At 42.4% G+C, this 18,451-nt stretch overlaps 1 non-coding gene across 1 annotated transcript; it reads left to right on the top strand.

Annotated features, from left to right (window-relative positions):
* Positions 1 to 14,419: 14,419 nt before the first annotated feature.
* TRNAR-ACG lies at positions 14,420 to 14,492 on the top strand. The gene has a single exon. It is a non-coding gene; the product is annotated as a tRNA-Arg (tRNA).
* The last annotated feature ends 3,959 nt before the right edge of the window (positions 14,493 to 18,451 follow it).

The raw sequence follows: 18,451 nt of genomic DNA on the forward strand, positions 1-18,451 counted from the left end.
GGTTTCTGCCATACATCAGCGTGAATCAGCCATAGGTATACACATGTCCCCTCCCTCTTGAACCTCCCTCCCTTCTCCTACCCCTTTAGGTTGTCACAGAGCCCCAGGTTTGAGCTCCCTGCATCACACAGCAAATTTCCCCGGCTCTCTAATTTTACATACTATGGTGTGTATGTTTCAATGCTACGCTCTCAATTCGTCCCACCCTCTTCTTCCCGCCGCCACCCCTACTCCACAGTCTGTTCTCTATGTCTGTGTCTCCACCCATGCCCTACAGATAGGTTCATCAGTACCATCTCTCCAGATTTCATGTATATGTGTTAATAAACAATATTTGTCTTGAATAGCTGTTTTGTGCTGGACACTGAACTGGCAGGTTAAAGACTCAAAGAAATAGGCTTCTGGAGCCCAAATACAATAAATTATCTAAGATTTATAGAGGAGGTACTCATAAAGCCTATGTAAATATGTAATGCAACACATCTGTGCCCAATCCTTGGCTAAAAGTTTTTGTTTGTTCTTAAAAGTTCAGTATGATGTAGAGGAAATAAAGTCCAACCGTTCAGACAGCCAAATAGCAGATGAAACAGATGGACTCTGAGCTGCCATAAAGCCCAGAAAATCCGCCTGCTCTTCTGGCTCTTATATTGTAACTGGCATGAAAACTCCATTTTTCTGCCATTGTGGTTGTAAGTTGCACAGCCTTCTGCTTTTTTCTCTCTTATATATTGACCCTTCAAAGTTTATATCATGGATAATAGAATGATAATTTATAAAGAATCTATTTGAAAATAAATATGAGAGAATGAGCTCCATAAGACTAATTTGGGCTCCATGCCCAGAGAAATCTCGTATTGAGAATTTCTTGACTTAAATATATTCACTGGAGCTACCTATTAGCTAAATCCCTTGGTGGATTTCTATTTAACTCTGTGAAGGCAGAAAAATGTATCACAGGGCCAGTATTGATTAGCATTGAATGTAGAAAGGTGGTATGTGCTCCAGTGACTTTCTATGTGAATGTACACAATGTAACATACATGTGTGTTTGCAAACACACAGCTAAAAGTCGTGGTCCTCCAACCACTGTTGGCTTCTAAACCATCTGGCTGGTCTTTGGTTTTTGAGTTAAACAGCTACAAAGTTCACTCCTATGTTTTGCTCTGGTTTCTCAATGCAAAAAGAAAAAAAAATAGTGTGTTGACAAGTGACAGCAAAACATGTGTTGAGAAAGGGGCTTTTCTTTTTAGCAGAGAGCATTCTTGGCCTCTTTTGAAAAGTCCAAGGTGCAAGCTGGGAGACTCTCCTTACAAACGGGTGAAGCAATCTTCCACCTATTTGATTAAGCCCTGTTCTTGGCTCTGTTCAAGCATTCCTGGGGAGTGAATGCCTTTGCTACTCTGGCGTCAGTAAGAATCAGACACTCCCCTGCCTGTAAGTCTCTGACAGTTTCCAGGAGGGGGTGGGGGAGCAGGACCGTACAGGTGAAGCTATAAAGACCTGCTGTGGAACTGTAAAGAGGGCATTTCCCTGGTGGTCCACTGGTTAGGACTCAGCGTGTCCATTGCAGGGGGCATAGGTTCGACTCCTGGTGGGGGAACTAAGATCCTGCATGCTGTGTGCCACAGCCAGAAAAAAGATCTGTTAAAAAAAACCCAAAAACTGTCACTCACAAGGAGGAGTGACACTCTTTGTCTCTCCATCCTGCTGTATGGAGACTGGAGAGTCCGACTGCTGTTTCCGAATCTGCTGTTTCTTCCTGGTTTACTTCTTTCTCTTTCAGTGAAGGTAGAGATGATAGACGTGCATAAATGTGGAGACGTGTGTGCATTCCTTTCTCCCAGTTTTTTTCTGTGTGTGTGCTCAGTCACTCAGTCATGTCTGACTCTTTGGGACCCTCTGGACTGTATAACCTACCTGGCCCCTCTGTCCATGGGATTCTCCAGGCGTGATACTTGAGTGGTAGCCATTTCATTCTCCAGGGGATCTTCCCCACCCAGGAATCAAACCCGCGTCTCTTGCATTGGCAGGCGGGTTCTTTACCACTAGCATCACCTGGGAAAGCCCCCTTTGTATATGTATGTACGTACGTATGCATATGTGTGTGTATATGTATATATAGGAGATAGTTGGATAGCATCACCAACTCAATGGACATGAATTTGAGCAAATTCCAGGAGACAGTTGGAGAAGGAAATGGCAACCCACTACAGTATTTTAACCTGGAGACTCCCATGGACAGAGGAGCCTGGCGGGCCATGGTCCATGGGGTCGCACAGAGTCGGACACGACCAGCAGCAGCATATGTATTTAAAAGCACACACACACACACTCACACATATACATATATACCACAACTTCTTTATCTGTTCATCTGTCACTGGACACTTGCAAATAGTGCTGCAATGAACATGGGGTACAGATAGCTCCTCGACATAATGTCTTCATTTTTTCAGATACATCCCAAGATGTGGAATTGCTGAATTATATGGTACTTCTATTTTTAACATTTTGAAGAGCCTCTGTACTATTTTCCATACTGACTGCACCATTTTCCAGTCTTTCCAACGGGGCGTAAGGGTTGCAATTTCTCTTCATCCTCACCAGCATCTGCTATCGCTTGGCTTCTTGATCATGACAGTTCTAACAAGCACGAGGTTAGAGATCTCACTGTGGTTTTGATCTCATCATATCTTATCCACATTAACCTGTAGAACTGAGGAGAATAATTTGGGTGCATGCATCCCTCATTCATCCTAGGCTATTGAAAAAACTTCAAGGATACCATGGCCCTGCATCACTGTTGCAAATGGTCAAGGATCAGAGGCACTCCTTGGAAAGTGACTCAAGTCCATTGCAGTCAAATGCTTTCCTGGGGAGCCTTGCATAAATATTCCTAAGAACTCTTCCACAAGTGTTATGTGAATTCATATGTGAAATCCTGCAAAGTAAAGAAAAGGAAATGGAACCTCACTTCAATCTCATTCTTGAGGCAGTTCAAGATCCACAGACTCCCAAGGGCAGGTTTTCAGCAGATAAAGGAGTGAGACTTGGTGGGGGAAGGGAGATCTCTGTGAGGGCTGAAACTTTGCAGCTTTTCCCCAGGAATTCAACAGAGCTTTGCCGAAGGATGGCTCGTCAGCCATGGAATGCGGAAAGAGACGAGGAACTGAATCTTCTGAGTGCACACGGAGGAAGGTGGATTCATGGAAAGTGACCCCGTAGTCAACACTTCAGTTCAGTTGCTCAGACATGTCTGACTCTGAGACCCCCATGGACTGTAGCATGTCAGGGTTCTCTGTCCTTCCCCATATCCCAGAGTTTGCTCAAACTCATGTCCGTTGGGTCAGTGATGCCATCCAACCATCTAACCCTCTGTCGTCCCCTTCTCCTCCTGCCTTCAATCTTTCCCAGCATCAGGGTCTTTTCTAGTAAGTCAGCTTTTTGCATCAAGTGGCCAAAGTATTGGAGCTTCAGCTTCAGCTCAGTCTTTCCAATGAATATTCAAGACTGATTTCCTTTAGGATTGACTGGTTTGATTTTCTTGCAGTCCAAGGGACTCTCAAGAGTCTTCTCCAAAACCACAGTTCAAAAGCATAAATTCTATGGTGCTCAGCTTTCTTTATAGTCCAACTCTCACATCCATATATGACTATTGGGAAAACCATAGATTTGACTCTATAGACCTTTTTTGGCAAAGTAATATCTCTGCTTGTTAATATGCTGTCTAGGTTGGTCATAGCTTTTCTTCCAAGGAGCCAGCGTCTTTTAATTTCATGACTGCAGTCACCATCTGGAGTGATTTGGGAGCCCAGATATGTCACTGTTTCTATTGTTTCCCCATCTATTTGCCATGATGTGATGGCATGATCTTAGTTTTTTGAACATTGAGTTTTAAGCCAGCATTTTCACTCTCCTCTTTTACTCTCATTAAGAGGCTCTTTAGTTCCTTTTCACTTTCTGGCATAAAAGTGGTGTTATCTGCATATCTGAGGTTGTTGATATTTCTCCCTGCAATCTTGATTCCAGCTTGAGCTTCATCCAGCCTGGCATTTCACAAGATGTACTCTGCATCTAAGTTAAATAAGCAAAGTGACAATATATAGCCTTAACGTACTCCTTTTCCTATTTTGAACCAGTCTGTCCGGTTCTAACTGTTGCTTCTTGACCTGCATACAAATTTCTCAGGAGGCAGGTAAGGTGGTCTGGTATTCCCATCTCTTGAAGACTTTTCCACAGTTTATTGTGATCCACACAGTCAAAGGCTTTAGCATAGTCAAAGAAGCAGAAGTAGATGTTTCTGGAATTTTCTTGCTTTTTCTGTGATCCAACGGATGGTGGCCATTTGATCTCTGATTCCCCTGCCTTTTCTAAAACCAGCTTGAACATCTAGAAGTTCTCGGTTTTCGTACTTTGAAGCCTAGCTTGGAGAATTTTGAGTATTACTTTGCTAGCGTGTGAGATGAGTGGAATTGTGCAGTAGTTTGAACATTCTTTGGCATTGCCTTTTTTGGGGATTGGAATGAAAACTGACCTTTTCCAGTCTTGTGGAAGGACTGTGTCCAAGGGCAAAGGAGAAGTTCCAACAAGATGGCAGGAGGGCAAAATCATGTTTAGAAACAAATTCCATACCCACCGGAAGTGCTCGGAGGGCTCAAACAAAAACCTGTGTGCAGCAGGACCCAGGGACCCCAGAAGAGACTAAGCCAGACCTGCCTTTGACCGTCTGAGTGTCTCCTGCGGAGGCGCGGGGCAGCAGAGGCTGCCGCAGGGACAGGAGCTCTGGCTGCAGCAGACCTCAGTGGCGCGATGTGTGGCATAAAACCTCTTGGAGGAGGCCGCCATTATTTCCACCATAAAGCCACTGAGCAGATGACCCAGAGACTGGAGAAGAATTATACTGAAGACGTTTTCACACTGTTGGGAAAGTTCTAGGGCCCACAACAGATTTCCCGACCTGGAGATCCAGCAGAGGGACTGAGAACCCCCAGGAAATTTGAATTTGAGGCCAGTGGGATTTGATTACAGAAGTTCCAGAGGACTGGGCAAGCAGACCCTTGGAGGGCACACACAAAGCCTTGTGCACACCGGGACCCAGGAGAAAGAAGCAGGGACCCCACAAGAGACTGAGCTGGACATGCCCGTGAGTGTCCAGGAGTCTCTGATGGAGGCGTGGGTCAGCAGTGGCCTGCCTCGGGGTCAGGAGCACTGAAAACAACAGTCCTGGGGTCCGCTGGCATAAGTCCCTTTGAAGGTGGTTGCCATTACCCTAGCATAGTTAGACCTCAGGTGATGAAAAGATGTCTTTTTCATCAAGGAGGACGGGAATGCAAAAGTAGGAAGTCAAGAGATACCTGGAGTAACAGGCAGATTTGGCCTTTGAGTACAAAATGAAGCAGGGCAAAGGCTACCAGGTTCCTCAGGGAACACAGCCCCACCCATAAACAGAAAATTGGACCAAAGATTTACTGAGCATGTTCAAGCTGGATTTAGAAAAGGCAGAGGAACCAGAGATCAAATAGCCAACATGCGCTGGATCATGTAAAAAGCAAGCGAGTTCCAGAAAAACATCTATTTCTGCTTTATTGACTATGCCAAAGCCTTTGACTGTGTGGATCACAATAACCTGTGGAAAATTCTGCAAGAGATGGGAATACCAGACCACCTGACCTGCCTCTTGAGAAATCTGTATGCAGATCAGGAAGCAAGTTTGAACTGGACATGGATCAACAGACTGGTTCCAAATAGGAAAAGGAGTACGTCAAGGCTGTATATTGTCACCCTGCTTATTTAACTTTATATGCAGAGTACATCATGAGAAACGCTGGACTGGAAGAAACACAAGCTGGAATCAAGATTTCCGGGAGAAATATCAATAACCTCAGGTATGCAGATGACACCACCCTTATGGCAGAAAGTGAAGAGGAACTCAAAAGCCTCCTGATGAAAGTGAAAGTGGACAGTGAAAAAGTTGGCTTAAAGCTCAACATTCAGAAAATGAAGATCATGGCATCCGGTCTGATCACTTCATGGGAAATAGATGGGGAAACAATGGAAACAGTGTCAGGCTTTATTTTTCTGTGCTCCAAAATCACTGCAGATGGTGATTGCAGCCATGAAATTAAAAGACGCTTACTCCTTGGAAGGAAAGTTATGACCAACCTAGATAGCATATTCAAAAGCAGAGACATTACTTTGCCAACAAAGGTCCGTCTCGTCAAGGCTATGGTTTTTCCTGTGGTCATGTATGGATGTGAGAGTTGGACTGTGAAGAAGGCTGAGCACCGAAGAATTGATGCTTTTGAACTGTGGTGTTGGAGTAGACTCTTGAGAGTCCCTTGGACTGCAAGGAGATCCAACCAGTCCATTCTGAAGGAGATCAGCCCTGGGATTTCTTTGGAGGGAAAGATGCTGAAGCTGAAACTGCAGTACATTGGCCACTTTATGCGAAGAGTTGACTCATTGGAAAAGACTCCGATGCTGGGAGGGATTGGGGGCAGTAGGAGAAGGGGATGCCAGAGGATGAGATGGCTGGATGGCATCACTGACTCGATGGACTTGAGTCTGAGTGAACTCCGGGAGTTGGTGATGGACAGGGAGGCCTGGCGTGCTGCGATTCATGGGGTCGCAAAGAGTCGGACACAACTGAGCGACTGAGCTGAACTGAACTGAACTGCGCATGGCCCCGCCCACCAGAGCAAGACCCAGATTCTCCTACAGCCAGTCCCTCCCATCAGGAAACTTCCACAAGCCTCTTATCCTCATCCATCAGAGGGCAGACAGAATGAAAACCACAATCACAGAAAACTAACCAAACTGACCACATGGATCCCAGTCTTGTCTAATTCTGTGAATCTGTGGGCCATGCCATGTAGGGCCAAGATGGATGGGTCATGGTGGAGAGTTCTGACAAAATGTGGTCCACTGGAGAAGGGAATGGCAAACCACTTCAGTATTCTTGCCTTGAGAACCCCATGAACGATGTGAAAAAGGTACAACACTGGTAGATGAACTCCCCTGGTTGGTAGGTGCCCAATGTGCTACTGGAGAACAGCGGAGAAATAACTCCAGAAAGAATGAAGAGGCTGCTGGTGGTGGTGGTTTAGTCGCTAAGTCGTGTCCAATTCTTGTGGCCCCATGGACTGTAGCCCACCAGGCTCCTCTGTCTATGGGATTCTCCAGGTAAGAATACTGGAGTGGGTTGCCATTTCCTTCTCCAGGGAATCTTCCCAACCCAGGAATCAAACCCAGGTCTCCTGCATTGCAGGCAGATTCTGTACTGACTGAGCTACAAGGGAAGCCCATGAAGAGGCTGAGCCAAAGTGACCACAACACCCAGTTGTGAATGTGACTATCGATGGAAGTAAAGAACAGCATTGCATAGGAACCTGAAATGTTAGGTCCACGAATTAAGGTAAATTAGAAGTGGTCAAACAGGAGATGGCAAGAGTGAACATCCACGTTTTAAGAATCAGTGAACTAAAATGGACCAGAATGGGCAAATTTAATTCAGATGACCAATATATCTACTACTGTGGACAAGAATTCCTTAGAAGAAATGGAGTAGCCCTTATAGTCAACTAAAAAGAGTCCAAAATGCAGTACTTGGATGCAATCTCAAAAATGACAGAATGATCGTTGTTCATTTTCAAGGCAAACCACTCAATATCACGGTAATCCAACTCTATGCCCAGACCACTAATGCCAAAGAAGCTTAAGTTGAATGGTTCTATGAAGACAAGACCTTCTAGAACTAACACCAAAAAAAAAAAAAAAAAAAAAAAGATGTCCTTTTCATTATATGGGATTGGAATGCAAAAGTAGGAAGTCAAGAGATATCTGGAGTAACAGGCAAATTTGGCCTTGGAGTACAGAATGAAGCAGGGCAAAGGCTACCAGAGTTTTACCAAGAGAACACACTGGTTATAGCAAACACCCTCTTCCAAAAACACAAGAGGTGATTCTACACATGGACTTCACCAAATGATCATTACCAAAATCAGATTAATTATATTCTTTGCAGCCCACAATGGAAAAGCTCTATCAGATCAGATCAGATCAGATCAGTTGCTCAGTTGTGTCTGACTCTTTGCGACCCCATGAATCACAGCACGCCAGGCCTCCCTGTCCATCACCAGCTCCCGGAGTTCACTGAGACTCACGTCCATGGAGTCAGTGATGCCATCCAGCCATCTCATCCTCTGTCGTCCCCTTCTCCTCCTGCCCCCAATCCCTCCCAGCATCAGAGTCTTTTCCAATGAGTCAACTCTTCTCCTGAAGTTTCAGCTTCAGCATCATTCCTTCCAAAGAAATCCCAGGGCTGATCTCCTTCAGAATGGACTGGTTGGATCTCCTTGCAGTCCAAGGGACTCTCAAGAGTCTTCTCCAACACCACAGTTCAAAAGCATCAGTTCTTCGGCGCTCAGCCTTCTTCACAGTCCAACTCTCACATCCATACATGACCACAGGAAAAACCATAGCCTTGACTAGATGGACCTTTGTTGGCAAAGTAATGTCTCTGCTTTTGAATATGCTATCTAGGTTGGTCATAACTTTCCTTCCAAGAAGTAAGCGTCTTTTAAATTCATGGCTGCAGTCACCATCTGCCGTGATTTTGGAGCCCAGAAAAATAAAGTCTGACACTGTTTCCACTGTTTCCCCATCTATTTCCCATGAAGTGATGGGACCGGATGCCATGATCTTCATTTTCTGAATGTTGAGCTTTAGGCCAACTTTTTCACTCTCCACTTTCACTTTCATCAAGAGGCTTTTGAGTTCCTCTTCACTTTCTGCCATAAGGGTAGTGTCATCTGCATACCTGAGGTTATTGATATTTCTCCCAGCAATCTTGATTCCAGCTTGTGTTTCTTCCAGTCCAGCATTTCTCATGATGTACTCTGCATATAAGTTAAATAAACAGGGTGACAATATACAGCCTTGACGAATTCCTTTTCCTATTTGGAACCAGTCTGTTGTTCCATGTCCAGTTCTAACTGTTGCTTCCTGACCTGCATACAAATTTCTCAAGAGGCAGATCAGGTGGTCTGGTATTCCCATCTCTTTCTGAATTTTCCACAGTTTCTTGTGATCCACACAGTCAAAGGCTTTGGCATAGGCAATAAAGCAGAAATAGATGTTTTTCTGGAACTCTCTTGCTTTTTCCATGATCCAGCAGATGTTGGCAATTTGATCTCTGGTTCCCCTGCCTTTTCTAAAACCAGCTTGAACATCAGGAAGTTCACGGTTCACATATTGCTGAAGCCTGGCTTGGAGAATTTTGAGCATACTTTACTAATGTGTGAGATGAGTGGAATTGTGCGGTAGTTTGAGCATTCTTTGGCATTGCCTTTCTTTGGGATTGGAATGAAAACTGACCTTTTCCAGTCCTGTGGCCACTGCTGAGTTTTCCAAATTTGCTGGCACATTGAGTGCAGCACTTTCACAGCATCATCTTTAAGGATTTGGAATAGCTCCACTGGAATTCCATCACCTCCACTAGCCTTTTTCGTAGTGATGCTTTCTAAGGCCCACTTGACTTCACATTCCAGGATGTCTGGCTCTAGGTCAGTGATCACACTATCATGATTATCTGGGTTGTGAAGATCTTTTTTGTACAGTTCTTCTATGTATTCTTGCCATCTCTTCTTAATATCTTCTGCTTCTGTTAGGTCCATACCATTTCTGTCCTTTATCGAGCCCATCTTTGCATGATATGTTCCTCTGATATCTCTGATTTTCTTGAAGAGATCCCTAGTCTTTCCCATTCTGTTGTTTTCCTCTATTTCTTTGCATTGTTTGCTGAAGAAGGCTTTCTTATCTCTTCTTGCTATTCTTTGGAACTCTGCATTCAGATGTTTATATCTTTCCTTTTCTCCTTTGCTTTTCACTTCTCTTCTTTTCACAGCTATTTGTAAGGCCTCCCCAGACAGCCATTTTGCTTTTTTGCATTTCTTTTCCATGGGGATGGTCTTGATCCCTGTCTCCTGTACAATGTCACGAATGTCATTCCATAGTTCATCAGGCACTCCATCTATCAGATCTAGGCCCTCAAATCTATTTCTCACTCCCACTGATAATCATAAGGGATTTGATTTAGGTCCTACCTGAATGGTCTAGTGGTTTTCCCTACTTTCTTCAATTTAAGTCTGAATTTGGCAATAAGGAGTTCATGGTCTGAGCCACAGTCTGCTCCTGGTCTTGTTTTTGCTGACTGTATAGAGCTTCTCCATCTTTGGCTGCAAAGAATATAATCATTCTGATTTCTGCTGCGAGAATGAACGATGGATCCAGAGGAGCTGGAGCTGTTAAATGATTACAGATACAGAAATTACTCTTCCATGATTGAAAAGGCGTTAAGAAATTTCGAGTCCTCGAGTGAATGGGCGGATCTCATATTTTCCTTGGGCAAGCTCAACAAGGAGCCGTGGCTGCGCAGGCGCAGGACGGCCTAGAGGAGCTATCCCACATTGAAGGTCAGGAAGGGCAGCGGTGAGGAGATACCCCTCATCCAAGGTAAGGAGCAATGGCTGTGCTTTGCTGGAGCCGCCGTGAAGAGATACTCCACGCCCAAGGTAAGAGAAACCTAAGTAAGACAGTAGGTGTTGCAAGAGGGCATCAGAAGGCAAACACACTGAAACCATACTCACAGAAAACTAGTCAGTCTAATCACACTAGGACCACAGCCTTGTCTAACTCAATGAAACTAAGCCATGCCCGTGGGGCAACCCAAGACGGGCGGGTCATGGTGGAGAGATTTGACAGAATGTGGTTCACTGGAGAAGGGAATGGCAAACCACTTCAGTATTCTTGCCTTGAGAACCCCATGAACAGTATGAAAAGGCAAAATGATAGGATACTGAAAGAGAAACTCCCCAGGTCAGTAGGTGCCCAATATGCTACTGGAGATCAGTGGAGAAATAACTCCAGAAAGAATGAAGGGATGGAGCCAAAGCAAAAACAATACACAGCTGTGGATGTGACTGGTAATAGAAGCAAGGTCCGATGCTGTAAACAGCAGTATTGCATAGGAACCTGGAATGGCAGGTCCATGAATCAAGGCAAACTGGAAGTGGTCAACAAGAGATGGCAAGAATGAATGTCGACATTCTAGGAATCAGCGAACTAAAGTGGACTGGAATGGGTGAATTTAACTCAGATGACCATTATATCTACTACTGTGGCCAGGAATCCCTCAGAATAAAAGCTCTATACAGTCAGCCAAAAACAAGACCAGGAGCAGACTGTGGCTCAGATCATGAACTCCTTATTGCCAGATTCAAACTTAAATTGAAGAAAGTAGGGAAAACTACTAGACCATTCAGGTATGACCTAAATCAAATTCCTTACAATTATACAGTGGAAGTGACAAATAGATTCAGGGGATTAGATCTGATAGACAGAGTGCCTGAAGAACTATGGATGGAGGTTCATAACATTGTACAGAAGGCAGTGATCAAAATCATCCCCAAGAAAAAGAAGTGCAAAAAGGCAAAACAGTTGTCTGAGGAGGCCTTACAAATAGCTGAGAAATGAAGAGAAGCAAAAGGCAAAGGAGAAAAGGAAAGATATACCCATTTGAATGCAGAGTTCCAAAGAACAGCAAGGAGAGATAAGAAAGTCTTCCTAAATGATCAATGCAAAGAAATAGAGGAAAGCAATAGAATGGGAAAGACTAGAGATCTCTTCAAGAAAATTAGAGATACTAAAGGAGCATTTCATGCAAAGATGGGCACAATAAAGGACAGAAATGGTATGGACCTAACAGAAGCAGAAGATATTAAGAAGCGGTGGCAAGAATACACAGAAGAACTATACAAAAAAGATCTTAATGACCGAGATAACCATGATAGTGTGATCACTCACCTAGAGCCAGACATCCTGGAATGCAAAGTCAAGTGGGCTTAGGAAGCATCACTAGGAACAAAGCTAGTGGAGGTGATGGGATTCCAGTTGGGCTATTTCAAATCTTAAAAGATGATGCTGTTAAAGTACTGCACTCAACATGCCAGCAAATTTGGAAAACTTGGCAGTCATTGCTTAGGTAAATGGGGAAAAAGAAGAGATAGAGGTGGGGGACTTTCCTGGCAGTCCAGTGGTTTAGAGTTCCCCCTTCTAATGCAGGGGGTGCAAGTTTGATCCCCAACAGGGGAACTAAGATCCCACATACCACGTGGTGTAGTCAAAAATAGGGCAGGGGGCGAGGGGAGAAAAGACATCTCTCTCAGTTATGTTTTCTATCTTCAGGGTTTATCCAAATCTTCATTAACATATTCTAAGGACATTTTGTTTTTCTTTCTACTTTACTTGCTTGAAACTTTTAAGCTACTTTGGTATCATTCTTTAGCATGGGCCGATGTGTGTGTGTGTGTGTGTGTGTGTGTGTGTTTAAGTGTTTCTTTAGGGACCATTAAATATAGTTTTTAATCTGTTTCACTGGATTTTTATTTTAGTAATACTCAGAGGATTATTCATATATGAATCAGCCTGAAATAATGGAGCTTGGAATAATTGTATTTTGGGGAAATAGGTCAGTTCACAGCTGCCACTAAAAAGGTAGCATCTTGCAGCAGCGCTTTCTGAATATGGATCATCAAAACTGCTGCTCAGGCACCCATTCCACCTGTTTTAAGCTTGATATTAATGGTTAGAAATGTACAAATGTAGTTCAGGGGGGCAAATTTTTGAACAAAATGACTTTAGGTTAAAATTTATAGGGTGTTTGGGACCCAAATTTCACCAATCGACTACTCCAGTATACTTCACCTGATTTGAGAACGTTCATACAGGTTCTTACCCACTTCTGAACCCTTGGCTGGGAACATTCACGCACACGAATTCAGTGTTTGTACACTAACGCCTCCTCTTCCTGCCCCCCAGGTTTTACCTGGGACAACTAGAGAGGTCATGAGGTGATGCTGCCACCTGGTGGTCAATAGAGGTAACGACATTGACCCCCAAACTCGTCTCTCCGGGCACCCTCCATCCTGTTCAGTTCCAGGTCTGCTCTGTTCAGTAAATATTTATTAAACTTACATGAGGGCCGGGGATTGTGATAATTTCTAGGGGACATACCTATCCCCTGTCTACTTTTCTTTTCTTTTTTTTTTATCATTTACAATTCAATTTATTTAGTCTCAGGCAATTGCTTTCTTGGGAACAGACTCATTCTCTTTCCCCCTCTCCGTCCTGGTTCCCTCTCTCAGTTCTTGCTTGGCTCCTTTAGAAATGGTTAGCCCTCCTCTCCTTCTTTCTTAGCCTCCATTTGGGCACCATCAATGACAATAACAATAACTCAAAGCAAAAATGTTACGCTGTTAGACATTGTTCCAAGGAAAAGGGAAGTCATACATTTTATAATTTCCCCACAAACTTCTAAAGCCTTTGAGAGGGCCTGGAGTTTTACAAAGGACTCTGTCTTCCCATCTGATTGTATCTACACTATTTTTTACTTATTTTTCCTGAGGCACCAAAATTGAAGAAAAATATTTCTAATTCTTCTCATCCATTTTCTATTTCTAGCCTTAGTAAGTGTTGCTTTTTACTACTTTCAGCTCATTGTGGGTTATATAAGCTTATTTGAGATTGTTTGTGAGCATAATCACCATTGATTAAACTGCTTTTAGGGAAAATTCATTTCAGCCAAAAAAAGAAGCTAAAAGCTTTTGAAATGTAGTCCACATCAACAGGAAAATTTTCTTCAGTTAAGAACCATAAATTAGGGGCTAGTTTGTTTATAATATTAAAAAGATTTACTACTTCATAGATCAACTATCATGGAATCTCTAAATAACATGATTTTCTGAATGCATTTAAATTGTGATTCAATTATAAAGCATTTAGAAGTGGAAGTTGCTCTAAATCCAGTGGGTATAAACACAGAACCAGTAAGAATCAAAGAATTTGGAAAGAATCACACAATTTCAGAATTATCTTAGTTCCACAAAGTGTGCACATATTTTCTGAAATATTCTTATGTGCAATCAAAACATTTGGGATGACTAATCTTGAGAACTATGTAACTTTCAAATAAATTCGCAGAATTCATGGTGGGGTTGCTAAATCAAAGGATATATACATTTGTAATTTTGATAGATATTGCCAAATTTCCCTTCATAGAGATTATACCAGTGACGTTATTATCATTTTTTGAATCCCCAAAGATGTCATTATTATTGGTTTATACAGTCAGTGTTAGATTTAGCCAAACATTTATGGTTTCCTTTGCTATTCATTCCTTTCTCATCTGTGGCCTTTCATATAGAGTTATTTTCAAAAGTATATCCTTCAGAATTTCCTGTAGTGAGTTTCTGCTGGTGGCAAATTCTGTTTTGTTTGTCTGAAAATGTCTTTATTTGCCCTCATTCCTGAAATAATTCTAGGCTGACAATTATGATCTCTTAATGGCAACCCTGGATGGACTTCCCTGGTGGCTCAGACGGTAAAGCATCTGCCTACGACGCGGGAGACCCAGGTTCAATCCCTGGGTCAGGAAGATCTCCTGGAGAACAAAATGGCAACTCACTCCAGTACTCTTGCCTGGGAAATCCCATGGATGGTGGAACCTGGCAGGCTACGGTTCCATGGGGTTGCAAAGAGTCAGACATGACTGAGCGACTTCACTTTCACTTTCAGTGGCAACCCACTCCAGTATTCTTGCCTGGAGAATCCCATGTACAGAAGAGCCTGGCAGGCTATAGTGCATGGGGTACAAAGAGTTGGATTCGACTTAGTGACTGAGCATGCAACCCCTGGGAAAATCTCATCCTTTCCGCTTCCTCTGTTGCTGTTAAAGACTTAGAAATTAATGAAGTGTAATTCTTTCTGCTGCTGTCGCTCAGTCATGTCCAACTCTTTTGCGACCCCATGGACTGTAGCCCGCCAGTCTCCTCTGTCCATGGAATTTCCCAGGCAAGAATACTGGAGTGGGTTGCCATTTCCTTCTCTAGGGGATCTTCCCAACCCAGGGATTGAACCCATGCCTTCTGTGTCTCCTGCATTGTAGGTGGATTCTTTACCTGCTGAGCTATTGGGGAAGCCCGACTATAACTCTTTCCAAGGTAATTCATTTTTTCCCCTCTTGCTGCTTTTAAGATCTTTCTCTTCAAATTTTAAAATAATTGATATTCTTTTAGGGCTTTTCAGGAATTTGTTTTGTTTTCATTTTCTTTGATGTGTCTAAAGCTGGATTTTCTTTTTTCCTGCTTTGGCTTTGATGAGCTTCTTAAATCTGTAGACTTGTCTCTTTTAAATATGGGTTTTTTTTTTTACTTATTTTTATCCTCTCCAGACTCGCAATAAATGTATATAAGGCCCTCCTATTTCTTCCTTCTATGATTTTATCCTCTTTTCTGTATTTCTTGTCTTCTGTGCTGCATTCTAGGTAATTTCTTCTAACCAGCATCATCATTCAGTTCAGTAATGTTCTTTTTAGTTCTGTCTAACCTGCTTGCAAGCTTTTTTTGAGTAATTCATTTCAGTTATAGAATTTTTCAATTTTAGAAGTTCTGTTTGCTTGTTAATGTAATGTTTATAGTTTCTGGTTACCTGGAGATATTTTCAAGCTAGTTTTTTACTTCTTAATACATCAAAGCAATTGTTTGATAGCACGTGCCTGAGAATCCCCATGTCTGAGGTGTCTGTGTGGTGGCCATAAACACGTTCCTTCCAGCTCCCTGTTGATCCAGAGAATGAATGGCTGTGGCAGCAGCCGCTGTGCTCTGGTACCCATCAGTTGTTTAGGAAAAGCCCATGGTTCCAGCCCAAGGGTGCCAGTTTATGGTCATTTCTTGATTTGGGGGTATCTAGACCTGACAATGGGCTTCCCAGGTGGCACTACCAGTAAAGAACCCCCTTGCCAATGCAGGTCAGAAGTAAGAGACGCAGGTTCAATCGCTGGATTGGGAAGATCCCCTGGAGGAGGGCATGGCAACCCATTCCAGTATTTTTTTTTTTTTGTATTTTTTTTTTTTCCATTCCAGTATTCTTGCCCAGTGAATCCCATCGACAGAAGAGGAAGAAGAAAACCGCATTCAGAAGGAAAGACCAAATTACAAGAATAAATAGAAAGCAAACAGATATATACATTGTGGCTAAATTTAAAAAACACTAGCCATGTAATCTAACACATATAATATACAGTCAAGACTGTATATTGTCACCCTGCTTATTTAACTTATATGCAGAGCACATCATGAGAAATACTGGGCTGGATGAAGCGCAAGCTGGAATCAAGATTGCAAGGAGGAATATCTAACCTCAGATATGCAGATGACACCATCCTATGGCAGACAGTGAAGAAGAACTAAAGAGCCTCTTGATGAAAGTGAAAGCAGAGAGTGAAAAAGTTGGCTTTTTTAAAACTCAACATTCAGAAAACTAAGATCATGGCATCCGGTCCCATCATTTCATGGCAAATAGATGGTGAAACAGTGGAAACAGTGACAGACTAGTTTTTTGGGCTCCAAAATCACTGCAGATGGTGACTGCAGCCATGAAATTAAAAGACGCTTACTCCTTGGAAGGAAAGTTATGACCACCCTAGACAGCATATTAAAAAGCAGAGACATTACTTCATCAACAAAGGTCCATCTAGTCAAGGCTATGGTTTTTCCAGTGGTCATGTATGGATGTGAGAGCTGGACTGTGAAGAAAGCTGAGCGCTGAAGAATTGATGCTTTTGAACTGTGGTGTTGGAGAAGACTCTTGAGAGTCCCTTGGCCTGCAAGGAGATCCAACCAGTCCATTCTGAAGGATACCAGACCTGGGATTTCTTTGGAAGGAATGATGCCAAAGCTGAAACTCCAGTACTTTGGCCACCTCATGTGAAGAGTTGACTCATTGGAAAAGACTCTGATGCTGGGAGGGATTGGGGGCAGGAGGAGAAGGGGATAACAGAGGATGAGATGGTTGGATAGCATCACCAACTCAATGAACATGAGTCTGAGTGAACTCCGGGAGTTGGTGATGGACAGGGAGGCCTGGTGTGCTGCAGTCCATGGGGTCGCAAAGAGTCAGACACGACCAAACGACTGAACTGAACTGAACTGAGCTGAATGTAAACTAATACCAACAACAATAATGACTGACTTGAGAATATGTAAATAGGGTTGGAACTACTGGAAAATATAATATATAAGGTAATAGGCGTTTAAAAATGCATTTTGAAATGCTAGTGTCAGTTGAAAAGAGAGTAAGGAAACTGACTAAATTTGGCTTTAAGTCAAATATTCATCATGAGTATTAAGAGTAACTCCTAAAAGAAGAAAAGTAGAACATACAATTTACAAATAAGTTGAAAATAAGAGAGAAATGATGATGAAAATTATTAATTCACTAGGGGATAGGCAAGGGGAAATAAGAAGCAAAGAGAAGTATGGAAAATAGCATGAAAATAAGGTGGTCGAAATAAATCCAGTGTATCAGTGGTCCTGGCAAGCATAAATGGATAAAAGTTTGTGCTATATTCTGTACACAAGAGACGTACTTAAAACATAATGACTCAGAAATGTTAAGTAAAGAATCAAACAACTGAAACATATACTGTCCAGAACCAAAAAACAACAAATTTTGCGAGTCATAACAATATTGGGCATCACAGAGCTGGAAGCGAAAAGCACTGCTGGGGATGATGAAAACTGTTAAATAAAGAACAAATTCACCTAAAAATATAATTCTGAAATAGTATGTACCTAATAGGAAAGTCTTAAATGTAAAATGCAGATATTGACAGAAGAGAACGAGAAGTAAACAAGAGCACCAACATAAAGAGCGGGTTTTAACCATATCACTGTCTGTCATTGATGGATCAGGCAGGTAAAAGTTTAGCAAAGATATCCAAGACTTTAATAATACAACAAGTGTGACCTAATGGCTATATATATATATATATATATATACAGAACAACCTATGCCCCATAGAGAATAGCTGTAATATTTAGGCATATGTGCAACATAATTAGGGTCACAAAGGAAATACCAACAAATACCAAAGCATTTTTATCATATTGGCCATCTTTTCTTACCTCACTGCTATTAATTTGAAATTAATAACAAATAGCAGAGTTTCATGTTTTTGTAAATGAAGAAAAAACGTCTAAAGCATAGACAATAAAATAGTTATCATGTAATAATAATTGCTAATGTTACTTGAGCAGTGACTAGATACCAGGCACTGGTTAATGCATCTTACATGTATTAGCCAGTTTAATGCTCATAACAACCCTGTGACACAAGAACTATCATCTTCAGATAATGATATTCAGCTCAGTTCAGTTCAGTTCAGTCGCTCAGTCGTGTCCGACTCTTTGCGACCCCATGAATCGCAGCACGCCAGGCCTCCCTGTCCATCACCAACTCCCAGAGTTCACTCAAACTCACGTCCATGAGTTGGTGATGCCATCCAGCCATCTCATCCTCTGTCTGATATTACAGATATTCTATTAGCTCACAGATA

The sequence above is a fragment of the Bubalus bubalis genome, chromosome 1, assembly GCF_019923935.1.
Source record: "Bubalus bubalis isolate 160015118507 breed Murrah chromosome 1, NDDB_SH_1, whole genome shotgun sequence".
NCBI classification, from domain to species: Eukaryota; Metazoa; Chordata; class Mammalia; order Artiodactyla; family Bovidae; genus Bubalus; species Bubalus bubalis.